General features: G+C 35.7%; 1 protein-coding gene and 1 long non-coding RNA gene across 3 annotated transcripts in view; both read right to left on the bottom strand.

Moving 5' to 3' along the window:
- UBE2E2 (ubiquitin conjugating enzyme E2 E2) overlaps positions 1-13,608 on the bottom strand; it is a 377,612-nt gene that overhangs the window by 218,314 nt on the left and 145,690 nt on the right. The gene's annotated exons all lie outside the window — the stretch shown is intronic.
- LOC119625793 (uncharacterized) overlaps positions 3,815-13,608 on the bottom strand; it is a 38,086-nt gene continuing 28,292 nt past the window's right edge. Inside the window, exon 2 of the long non-coding RNA XR_012095603.1 lies at positions 3,815-5,332. This is a non-coding gene — a long non-coding RNA (uncharacterized lncRNA). The remainder of the gene's footprint in view (positions 5,333-13,608) is intronic.

The following is a 13,608-nucleotide window of genomic DNA, read 5'->3' as shown; positions in this document are numbered from 1 at the left end:
CAAAACGATTTTTTCAAATTTCCAATAGAGAGGTTTAGCAATTTCATGAGGTTTCTTTCTGTTTTTTTTTTACATTAATCAAATGTTCTCAGCATTTTCCTCCTCTATATTCAAGGTAAAGTAACAGTTTTAGCTCTATTGTAGTTTCACTAAATTAATTTATGATAAAGTGACAGTATCTGGGAGAAAGACTGCCCCACTGATTATTTCTACTTTTCCAAACTTCTCTCTCACTTCTCTTCCCTTCCTTCACTAAGCTCCCACTGCACAGGCTTACTCTGAGTTTGTCTAATAGACCAAACTCCTTTCTGCCCTAGGTCTTTACAAATTTTCCTTCTGCTTAGAGCTTACCTGCCCTACTTTCTTCAGAATTTCAATGTAAAGGTCACCTCCTCAGAGAGGTGTCTTTCTAACATCTATCTCTCCCATCACCATGTCTTAGTACCATCTCTGAGATAAAATTAGTGCTCTTATTGAAGAAACATGGTGGAATCTCTGAGGAACATTTCTTCAGATGTGAGGAGTTACTTCATAATTATGTATTTTAAATTTTTCAGTACTTTGATCACAGACATTCAATCTCACAAGAGAGTCAAACAGCATTTTGAAAAGAAACCCCTTTCCCAAAGATTTATATAAACATATAGCAGGACTAATTTTAAAGAAAAGACTTCAGTCACTGAGAAGTATATGGATCACAACATATGGGTTGCACAAATGTCAGCAAATCACTGCTACTAAAAATGTAATAATTAAAGGGTGTTATAGAGATTTGACAAATAAAATAGACATTAATTTTTTTTTCTCTTAAGTAAAAATTAGGTATGCCAAACAGGTAATATTTTAAATTAAAATATCAACTATCCACTTCTGTTTAGTTCAGAGTCCCCAAAACTTCAGTCAGCTGAGTGTAACATTGTACTTTGTCCGTATCTTCCTACTAGTTTCATGCTGATTTTAAAAATCAACACACTTTTTAAAAAAGCATAAGTAAATGAATTTCAAAGGAAAATTTTGTCAATTCAAAAACAAAAGCCAATTCACTTGCAATTAGAATGTGATCATAAAATTTATTGTACTTTTTAAAATTTAAGAGCTATCTATAAACATTTTACATATATGTACATGTGCTACCAAGAGCTCCTATAACCAAGCTGTGAGAAACATGGCTTTGACTTGCTGGTCTCTGCAGAGGACAGGGTTTGGCCACATAGCATACACGCTATTACAGTTTGAAAGAACAAGGCAGCACCTCATATTCAACTCTAGCTTCACATGTATACTTTAGAGTATAATCAACATCACAGTAGAATTATTCAGTCAAAGCACACACATACCTTTACATTTTTTTAAAAGTATTTTACAATGAAATTCCTATATACTCTAATGAAAGCAAGATGTGTGCAATTTTAAAATAAACTGCAGTATTTCTCTTTTTTTTACTGCTTATTTGTGGTTGGCTTTGAGTGTATTCTGCTCACTGGCTACATTTCCTTTTCAGATATGTATATAAACATCATGTTTCTGAGCTCAGTTTGTATTTTTATTTTAAGAAACTTCTGTGGTTTCCTGTTCTGCTTTTAATACTTCTCAGCTGTAGTCATATATCTCACATTATAGCAGATTAAGAAAATATTATGGAAGGAATAATTAAGATTCCAAAAATAGGTGTTGAGAGTGGTGGTGATTATGTGTGCCCTCATAAGCACATCTATAGAGTTATATAATATCTAGTCATTTTTAGGAAGAAAAATAAACAGGCTTTCATTTGGCAATACACATGTACATAAGAGATGTACATAAAAGCTGTTGAAAACTTGAAATTCTAAATATTCTTAAGATTAAAAAACAAATAATATTTACTAAGCTCTTATCATATACCAGGTTCTGTACTAAGCACTTTACCTATTATTTCATCTAACTATCTGAAAATCCCTGAGGGGGATAAACTGAGGCTTGAAAAGTTTAAAGTAACTTGCTGAAAGTCACCCAGCCCTTAAGTAGAACAGCGAAATTCTTACAACTCTTGGATTCCAGAGCGTGAGCTCTACATTTTTGATGCCAAATCCTAAAAACCATCTTTCACCAGGTCCTCCCAATACTTGGTATAATGGCCATGATCTCATAGATAAGCAGATCACTGACTTTAGATGGGGAAAACCATCATTCTGGCCTGGCTCTGCCACTGGCTTTCAAATCAAGGCTTTTGCAAATCCTGTAAACTCTGATCTCCTAAAAATGGAAATAATACCAATCTTATTGTAGAAATGATCAGGCACCAATTAGTACCATAAACACTACCATTAATAACTACCTCAAAATTACTATTATAGTGAAAGTAACACACTTTTAGATGCAGGCTGAACACAGCTAGTCTTGCTTCAGTGTGCTTGCTAAATGAGACAATTTTATCACTTTTTCAGGTAGATGGGTTCTGAGGCTCAGCTGATGGAGTACAGTGCAAATAATAGCCAAGTCAGGGGCTTGATTTCCTTGTAGGTTGGTAAGCTATCTATGGTCGGAAACAGAACATGGACCCAATGCCAGTTAGTTGCACGTATATTTGGATGAATATAGTAATTAGAGAAAAATATGACTAACATCCAAATCTAGGAAGGATGTTTGAGACTAGTAAGAATCCTGTTATGTTGCTGTGAAATGATTCCAAACACTTACATAGTTTGCTACGTGAATATGTTCTGCTATAATAAGAACCTGGAGTGTTTTCTCCCCCATCCCCTAGAGAATGTGACAGTGGTACCCCTCCCCTTGCGAATGTCACAACACACTTTATCAGAATCCATATGTGAGTTGCTGACCTCAACTACTGGACTTCAAAATACATATAAATCTAAGAGTTTGACAGACACTTTGAGAGCTAAGACTGTGGCAAGCTACATGTTCTCCAAAGACCAAGAGGACATGCTGTGACACTGCCACAGGGCAACATCATTCCAGCTAATCTCTGAAGCCTTGCCTGCCACTACTGGCACCACCTCCAGCCTTGAGGGACCTTACCTGTGGTAATAAATCTCCACTGTACTGGTCAAGCCAGTTTCTCCAGAGGAACCGCTCATAAAAAGGTACAACTCAATCTTTTTTTTTTTTTTCCTTGAGACAGAGTCTTGCTCCGTCGCCCAGGCTGGAGCGCAGTGGCGCGATCCCGGCTCACTGGAAGCTCCGCCTCCTGGGTTCACGCCATTCTCCTGCCTCAGCCACCAGAGTAGCTGGGACTACAGGCGCCCACCACCAGGCTCGGCTAATTTTTTGTAATTTTTAGTAGAGACGGGGTTTCATTCTGTTAGTCAGGATGGTCTCGATCTCCTGACCTCAAGATCCACCCACCTCGGCCTCCCAAAGTGCTGGGATTACAGACGTGAGCCACCCACCCAGCCTCAATCTTTAATTAGACTATTTTCCACAGAAGTCGGCTTCCATCCTATTGGGCAATGCCTTTAATAGTTTTGGAACTTAGTCACTTTGCAGTTCACGTATCTCACCTATCGAGTATATTCCCCGTGAGATCTGTTCACGTTATTCTCCCCTTCTTTAAGCACTAGGAACCTAAGGAAAAAATTCTCTTTGTATGGCAATAAACTATGTGAGTCATGAAATCATACTTTCATTATCTCCTTACTTCTACCACACAAAACAAATCCACGCAAAAAAGTCTAAAATAGGCTGGCTATAGAAAAGCTCCTCAAAAGCAACACAATCTATCTTGTATTTTAACAGATAAGTATCCCAATATATACTGTTAGATAGTGGCTCACCAGAAATCTACTCAACGGAAGAAAACTACAAACTTGGGTATGATGACAGAGGATATACATGGCACATGTATTTAATTTATTAAGATTCCTTTGTATAAACAGCTTTAAAATACTGCAATTAAAATACTACAAAATTGTTTGGATTATGTATGCTTTACTACACATCACGATTTACTAAACATTATAATTGTATATTATTGAACAGTTTTACAACACCAGTATGTATTCTATAAACCATTTATGAAATTTTTAGAGCATTTTGGCTATATATAATTTAATTTTTGCCTTATGCACTAACTTTAGAATCAATCTACAGTACAGAAGGAAAGATTCTGGTGTAATAACTGCAACAAGAGTGAACTTTTCATGTATCTGCACATGTTAAGAGTTTTAAAACTTTTGTAGTGTCTATAGCATATTCAAGAGCAAAGGTGTCCTAATTATGGCTTATTGGTCCTGATTCTTTATATAGAAACATGCAGAGAAAAAGGAAAGTTAATTTATTATCCAATAATGGCTTGAAAGAAATATCTCTTAAAACATATCCACTGAATTATAATTTGGTTTCCTAACTATAAGAGTATGCCTAGCAGAAACAAAAACCTCTACTACACATTTAACCACAACATATCACTCACGCATTTACTCATGCATTAGTCTTACTTGTACTCTATGTATTGCTGTCCAAATCTTCTCACCAGATTACAAATTCATTGAGGATGGGGACTAAGTGTTTTTCACCTCTTTATTCACTATAGTGCCTGAACTGAGAGTAGTGGAAACTCAAAAACACATCATAAATTTTTCAGGTTTTTGGATCAGGTAGCATTCTCATAGTAAATTAAAAAGTGATTTACTAGTTTATAAATCAATCTCTTGTGAGTTTGGTTAGCACAAATCAATTTTCCAGAGTTTGATTCCCATGGGTCAATTATAAAATTGTATTTCAGTACAATGGTACACAATGTCAGGAGAGTACACAAAGAACAAAGTTTCTAATAAATTTCTGTAAATAAACTGCACATTTCTCTAGTACATATCAATGGGATTTTACAAGCTAACAACCCTTTTGTAGCACCACATTCTCTGATGTTTTGTTACATCTCATGATATGGAAATATGAGTAAGAACACAGATTTCATTTCTGCCATTTATTACTGTAGAATAACATAACTCTCCACTTCTCTCATGGCTTTTAAGGTATGTAATAATTTAAAAAATACAATCTTCATATAATCTAGAGATGTACAAAATTAGATTTGTGCACACCTGTAATCCCAGCTACTTGGGAGCCTGAGGCAGAAGGATTGCATGAGATCAGGAGTTTGAGACTAGTATGGGCAACACAGGCCCTATCTCAAAAAAATAAATAATTAAAACAAAATATTAGAATTATAAGTGGCCAAAAATAATTTAATTCAGCACTCCCTAAAGGTAAGAGGCAGTAAGTTTCTTCTTGAAAGTCTCAGCAGATTTGTATACTGTGGGTGTAGTTAGCAGGCTGGTGTTTTCAGTAGGAAGATAATGATTTTTAATTGGCTCATCACTGCAGTTTCATCCTGAAAGGAGAGAAATGAATTTAGAGCCAATATTAACAGGTGATAATTAAATTACAAGTTCTGCATGCTTTATGTCCTAGATTAAGGCAAGGTGAGGCCACTGAGACCATTAACTATAATAATTGGAGTCTGTAACTTCCTAAGTAGCATTTTATAGCATATTAGCAATAGTTGGTTAGTATTAAGTCTGAAAATAGTTTTCTTACTAAAACTTGTTTTTTCAATTTTATACCTAGACATTTAAATTTGAAGAATAATTTACATAATCTGTCTTTTAAAAAAGGCAAATAAGAAATAAATGTGAAACACTTATCTCCTAAAACCAGTATCTCTATTTTTAATCATTATTTGCTTTCTACATATAACATGATTTTAAAACAATATTCAAAATTAACGCTCATGATTGGTTCTTTAATTTAAAAGAGCTGGGAATAAGACAAATTTAAACATGCAATTAAGCAGAAATTCCTAACTGAAATGTTTAAGCATTCTATTATAAAGATTTTACACCATTATATTTGACTTAATATTTTTAAATACTAGGTGGTTATTTTGCATCCATTGTATGGGCAGTGCTATTAAGTATCTTGTAGGAATTATATCATAGTAACAAGAATCCTTCACAAAAGAGTTTTTCTGTTTTGATTTTTAGAACATTTAATAAACATTTGCATTTACGGTATTTTTAAACATCATCACCATCATTTTAACTTTACTTAATGAAATATGTTTACATTTGGGGCTTTTGTTACACAATTCCCATGGACTAAGAAGTCCATTTTTGTTATGAGTGTAGTGACAATATAATTTACCATCCAAACTTCTGGGGAATAAAACGGGATGCAATTACTAAAAACAGTTATGCCAGGATGGTGACATACATCCAGTACAAGCCAGGATGTATGTCACCCTAGCATAAGAGTAGACTATTATAATAGTAAAGTACAATACCTGGGTTATTACACTCCCTATTCGCCTAAGCAAGGCATCTCTGGAGAAATGCCTTCAGAATCTGTTTGAGCTAACAGGAATGCAAGTCTCCCTGATAGACAGTGAAATCTGGGTCTCCCTCAACTTCACTGGAAGTGTTTTCTATTGCTGTTGTTTCCACTTTGGTGTCTTAGGCACCGAGCAGAGTGTCTTTGGCATCTGGACATGAAACTAGTGGAATCCTGAACTACAGACCAGGAGAGGAGTGTGCTAGAGTCGTACAAAGCAATGGCTGGAAATGAATGGAATTGGAGGTTGTGGCATGGAAAGTTAGGCTCTCCTTCCTGTTTACCCCACAGGACAGTGAGTGTCTCATTATTCCTTTTCATATAGGATCTCCAGAATTTGAGCCAGCCCTCCTTCTTTTCCATTTCCACCAACCTGGCGTTTTACTTAGAACCCACTCAGAGAAAGACGAAGACCACTCATATGAGTAGTGAGCCTTTAAGTTCACTAGGATTCTATACAGCCCTGTTCAGGGGAGATAGTTTCTAAGGGGAGTTGAGGAGGAGGGGTCTAGAGTTTAGGGGCCCCTCTTTAATTACTCATACTTCCTATCCTGCTGAAGATGACTGTTTTGAATAGGAAGGGCCCAGCATTTATAAGATAAAAGGACCAAGAAGTGGGTAGAGGGATCAATGAGAGGAGGGACATTGAAAGAATAGTGGATGTGGTCTCAGTCATAACAGATTCTAAAATTTTAATGTGGGAGAGACAGAAGAAGTACTTCTGGTCCAATAAATCTCTGTCCATGGCTAGCTACAAGCACAACAGTCACAGAGATGCCCCCTAAATGGACATACAATGTATAATTAATCCATATCTATATAGTCCTTATATATTTTAAACTGGTCTATAATCTTCACAGAAAAATAACAGCATGAGTAGGCTTAATTTTTTCTCTTGTTTAATGATTTTCACAGCAATTCCTCTATTCTCCTAGAAAAAAAAGAAAAGTAGCTTCACATTATCTTTAAATGTGCTTCCATTGTATGCTTATCTGTACTACAATCTTTTACTGCACCCCATGGTGCATGCACAATCTTTAAAATGAAGAATTCATGTAAGGAAGTTAAATGAGAAAAGAAAAAAATTCAAAACAGAATACAAATAGCAGGGTTAAATTGAGTGCTGTTAACCCCCTGCTGACACCAACTAATAGTGCAGAGGCAACAGCAGGAGTCTGAAACAGAGGTCAGTGTTGGGAAATTTCAGTTCATGACAGTTATAAGTGAAATAAATGGGCAGTTTTTCTTCCAGTGGTATCACTTTAAAGAATATTTTTAAAGTAACATCAAAGATGATACTAGATATATATCCAGTACAAATAGTAAACAAAATAGATATGTTTTAAAAATCCCAGTCTAAAGTACTCATGAGAAGTGTGCTTTTTTCTGCATTAAGAATTGAGATATAATTTACATACAGCAAAATGTATAAACATTAAGTTTTATTTATATTTTACACAGTTCAATGACTTTTTTGTTGTTGTTGTTGTTTTGAGGTGGACTCTCACTCGTAACCCAGGCTGGAGTACAGTGGCTTGATCTCAGCTCACTGCAACCTCCACTTCCAGGGTTCAAGTGATTCTCCTGCCTCAGCCTCCTGAGTAGCTGGGATTACAGGCGTCCCACACCACACCTGGCTAATTTTTATATTTTTAGTATAGACAGGATTTCACCATGTTGGCCAGGCTGGTCTTGAACTCCTGACCTCAAATGATCCACCTGCCTTGGCCTCCCAAAGTGCTGGGATTATAGACATAAGCCACAGTGCCCAGTCTCAATGACTTTTAAGATAGAAATACACCCATGTGATCAAAACTTAGATCAAAGCACTAAACATTATCACAACCAAAGATATTCCCTTCCTGCCTCCCAAAAGTATCTCTATTATTATTCAGAAGGTTTCATTCTCTAGTTATTCTCAATTAACTTCAAATTTTATATATACTACTGTAACTGTTTGAAAATTGCAGAATTAGTGAGTCTCCCTTCCACCCCAGCACCTATCCCCTATATATTTCTAACAAAAATGCTCTTCTGTTTTTCAGCTGTGTTCCCTCATATACCTCTTAAATGTAAAGCAGCTCTTGTTTCAAGGATGTCAATAATTAAATAGCAATAAAACACCTCGCTTGATAGAAAATGTGCTACTTTGAAAATATATTTAATTCAGAGAATATAAAGACCGAATCAGTGACGCTGAGTGAGAAAACATAAATTATCCATAATGCTGTAGGACATGGGTATTTAATAACTCAAAAACACCTATTAAAAATATGTTCACAGGCTGGACAAGGTGGCTCACACCTGTAATCTCAGCATTTTGCGAGACTGACGTAGGAGGATTACCTGAGGTCCGGAGTTCAAGACTGCCCTGGGCAACACAGTGAGACTGTCAGCTCTACAAAAAATTTAAAAATCAGCCAGGTGTGGTGGCATGCACCTGTAGTCCTAGCTACTTGGGAAGCTGAAATGGGGGGATCACCTGAGCCCATGAGGTTTAGGCTGCAGTGAGACATGATTGTGTCACTGCACTCAAGCCTAGTCAATGGAGCAAAACCCCATTGCTATAAAAAAAAATTTAAATTAAAAAAGTACACAATTGGTTGCAGATTCTATTATGTATTAAAATGTTAGTTACTCACACTCTAACTCCTACCCAATCTTTTAAACATTTTCAAATTTTATAAGCAACAGCCTCATTTTTCTTTTCTGCTTTTAATTCTACTCTCTTCCCATTTTAGAAGAAAGCTACACTCAAGTCTACCTTCCATTTGTTTATTACCTTCCTCCTGAGATCTTCCGTTGAGGTGTCCTTGGATAGCCTTCATATACGGAACACAACATATCCTCTCTTTTTCTATTCAAATGAATCCAGGAGATCTAGCTCCACCACTGGTGGAACTTGCAATCTCCTCCATTTCCATCACAGGTTCTTAAATATTAAAACTCAATTCTCACAGTTCCTTGTTTTCTCACCATTTCACAGATAACATTCATCCATTCTTCTTTTCACATCATTCCTATGAAAATATACTAAAATTCATTTAGAAAGTTCTTAACTACCACAAATCTGATTCTATATTTCCTATAATATTTTATATAGAAAGGCAATATAACAACAGGGCATTCGGAACTCTTCCTAAATTCCCATTTCTATAATGGGGTTTACTTTGTTCTACACTAGACAATGTTTCTTTACCTAAAAATTAACATTACTATCTCTAGTTAATCAATTTCAACATTTTATGTTTTGATTCTAAGATGCTAGCTACCTACTAATTCACTCTGAACAGTTCCTCACTAGAGTATTACAGAAAAAGTTGAAAGTGATTCAAAACAACAAACTTAAAGAAAGGGAAATCCATGGTAGTAAAGTAATCCAGAAGTGAGAAAGACCAAAAGTTTAACAAAGAATGTAGACAGAACTAAAGAAAAAAAAAAGAAGCAGGCTTCTTAGGGCCACTGAAAACAAAATGAAACAATGGTAAAAAGATGGGGAAACAAACATGCAACGGAGCAGAAACATGTTCTGGTGAACTGCGTTCATACAGCTTTTGAGAAATGTTCACAGCTCTTATGACAGCATGGAGAACTTACATTTTCCATTTCCCACATGGGGATATTAGTATCTAAAGAGGAACAGATATAAAATATCTAAAGATTTCTGATGACTTTTTAAAAAATATATACAATTTACCTAAAATTTCCTCTATAAAAACTTGTTTTAGGTTTAGAGATACATATAAATAAAAACAAAACTGCAAACACACTAGGCCAGAATTACAAAACATCATGCTTTCAGGGTATAAAAAGATCACTAGATGCAATCAAAATGAAGTTTCTGTCTTCTGTATATGATTGCTGAAGTAGGAGACTCACAGGACCTTAAAGCCTACCTCGCACAAGACAAATGTGTTCAAAGCAGAAAACCAAACATGATGGCTGGATGACTGGCTTCAATATGGGCAATTCCCATATTTCTAAGAGTACATACAAAGAGTATGCTTAATGCCTCAGCAGGTTTGGTAGTTCTGAAACATGCTGAAGTGAGAAATAGCAATAGAGCAAGTCCCTGGAAATGAGCTGTACCAAAAATGTAATATGCATGTCAAATAATAACTTGCAAGAAACTGATAGCTTTAAGAAAGCAATCCCATTATTTTTCTTAGGAGAGAATACAAGAATCAAAAGATCCAAAACTCAATGGCATATTATGGCTACACATGAGAAATGTATTATTAGTCACAAATGTTAGAGGACAAACAGTAAAAAGCTGACAATAAAGCAGTAACTTCTGAAGTTTTACTGATCTCAGGAGTTACTATTCAAGAATGCTGTTATTCCTGGGACCATAAAGCTCTGTGTGCCTAATACGCTAATTCTGGACTCCTTCCTTATATACTATTTGATATTAAAGAGATTTTTATTTTAACAATACAAACAGCATCTCTGACCAAAGGCCATGATAAAAGTTGCTCTTTGTATGAGAGATAAAACTTTCAAATAACTGAAAATTCACCATAGGCTAAATTAAGACTAGTATCTGCAATTCCAGTTTCTGCAGCTATAAAAAACAGTAAAATATCTAAATTTCCTTCTTTCAATTCATTCATACACCAAAGCTGCAACCTGATATCTTAGAGTAATGGTTTATATAAAAATATAAACTGTAAAATAACTTCAATTCCAATGGCAATCACTGGTTTCCATTAAGAAGTCATTGGGAAATGGTGCACTATTCTCTCTTTGAAAATAAGCTATTAGAACCGGATGTACAGTCAAGCCATTTTTAAAACACTACACTATATTTTATGACTTTTTTGTTGTGAAAATCCAATTTCATAAATTCCACATCTTCCATTCCATTTTGATTCAAATCTGAAGAAGGAATATTTGTGAAATACCTCTCAACAACAAAAGAGGAAAAAATAATTTTTATAAGATTAACACCCACTGTATTAATAATATAGATAGAAATAATAATAACATAGAAAAGTATTACTATGACTGTGGGGTATTCCAATTTTTCTTAACTTTATATTATATGTACCAAAAATATAATTAATTTATAGAGAAAACCCTGAAGTAAATGCTTCTATAAACCAGAGAAAGACATAGTGTATTGGAAAAAACACAAACTTGATCATTATAATGGCTTGTCCTTAACTTGTAAGACACTCATTACCTCTACGAATTTCCTGAATTTCTTTATCCATGAAGTCAGGTGATTAACATCAATCTTTTCAGGTTGCAGGAAGGATTATTAAACTACCTAGTACAGCAGCTGGCATAGAGTAGAAGCTTTACAAATGGCAGCTATTATCACTGTCACTGGAGGAGCCATCATCATCAACTTTATCATTTCATAATCTACCTGGTTTCTAAATTAGGATTCTAATTTTTATGAAGTGAGAACTATACATAATATAAGTAATTAAGAGTAAATGAAATGTTGTGTTAAAAAATATTGATATATACTAGCTCCCAGTTAAAAAAAACAAAAACAAAAACCGTACATAGGAAATCAAATGCCATCACAAAATGAAAATGCTAATTAAATGACCACTTACAAAATTAGTCCAAAGCCAAAGGTTCTTTCTGTATTTAACACCAATGTCTATATATATATATATGCGCCCATTCTGTGTATGGAAAACCACAGTTCCTCTGCTCTCACACCACAACAAAAATCAACACATAAGATTTCTGTGACCAAATGTGTGAAGAGTTTTCCCCAAACAAGCAAGCAAGCAATTCTGCAGTGGACACCAGCTGGGTGTCCTCCAATTCAATTCTGACACTACCTACCTGGAGGTAGTTTCAGATCCCACAGGGTGAGGGTTCAGTCCACAAGACTGACCTCCCACCCCTCCGCCTTTGGACAACAGTCACAAGTCTGGGTCTCCAGAATGTCTGACCGCTGGCTTCCAGTTAGGGTTTCCGCAACCCTGTCTTTGGGTTCGATTAATTTACCGGAATGAAATCACGGAACTCAGAGAAACACTTAAGCTTACTTACACATAGATATTGCAAGGGGTATAGATGAAGACTTGCATAGGGCAAGGTATGGGGGGAAGAGGCACACAGCTTCCATGCCTTCCCTGGGCACACCACCCACTACGTGGTCAGTCATTAAGCAGTTCTCCAAACCCTTCTGAGTTACAGAGGTTTCAAAACATAAGCATGATTGATTAAACCACTAACCACTGGCGATCAAATTAACTTTCAGCACAGAGGTTGGTGTGACTTTCAGGCCCACCCCTCTAATCCTGCCTTGGTTTTTCCAGTGACCAGCACCCATCATGAAACTACCTAGGTGCTGCCAGCCATGAGTCAACTCATAAGCAAACAAAAAGACATCACTTCAGAGTTTCTAATACCAAGAAACTGGATTGTAGACCAAATATATCAGAGCCATTCCATCACAAAGACTGGTTTGTCAACAAACACAGGGCAAATTAATTCAATTGTAGAATGAAATTGAAAATCACTTAAAAGATTTCATGAAATCAATTAAAGGGATGATGGAGAACTGCAGGATCACATTCAAAGGCCCTGATGAGAAAATCAAAAAGGATAACAACAGGACAAATTCTTCAGTATGATTTGTCTGCCAACGACTAAGAGGCCCTTAGAAAAACTGATAGAAGCAATTTACTTTTTTTTTGTAAAAATTATGTGCTATTGTACTTACAAAAAAACCAATAAACACTAATTTTCATTGTTCTTCTATAATTAGAACATAGTTTCTGTTACTATACAAATTTTCTTAATTAACTAAAATCAACTTACATGTCTAATTCTTAGCATAATTTTTCACAATTTACTCTAAATATCTGATCCCAGAGTTTTTTTTTTTCTTCTTTCCTCTTTTAACTTTTATTTTAGGTTCAGAGGTACATGCACAGGTTTGTTATACAGGTAAACTGCATGTCACAGCAGTTTGCTTTACAGATTATTTTGTCACCCAGGTAATAAGCATAGTACCCTATTGGCAGTTTTTCAATCCCCTCCCTCCTCCCACCCTCCACCCTAGGAGGCCCTGGTGTCTGCTGTACCCTTATTTGTATGCACGTGTACTCAACGTTTACCTATGACTTACAAGCGAGAACATGGGGTTTCATGGCTTTCAGCTCCATCAGTGTTGCTGCAAAGGGCAGGATCTCATTCTTTTTTAATGGCTGCATAGTATTCCATGGTATATACATACTACATTATCTAGTTTACCACTGATGGGTATTTAGGTTGATTCCAGGATTTTGCTATCATGAATAGCGC

This window comes from Chlorocebus sabaeus, chromosome 15, assembly GCF_047675955.1.
Source record: "Chlorocebus sabaeus isolate Y175 chromosome 15, mChlSab1.0.hap1, whole genome shotgun sequence".
Lineage (NCBI taxonomy): Eukaryota > Metazoa > Chordata > Mammalia > Primates > Cercopithecidae > Chlorocebus > Chlorocebus sabaeus.
The sequence above is the reverse complement of the archived record's forward strand: the minus strand, read 5'-3'. Positions and strand labels throughout refer to the sequence as shown.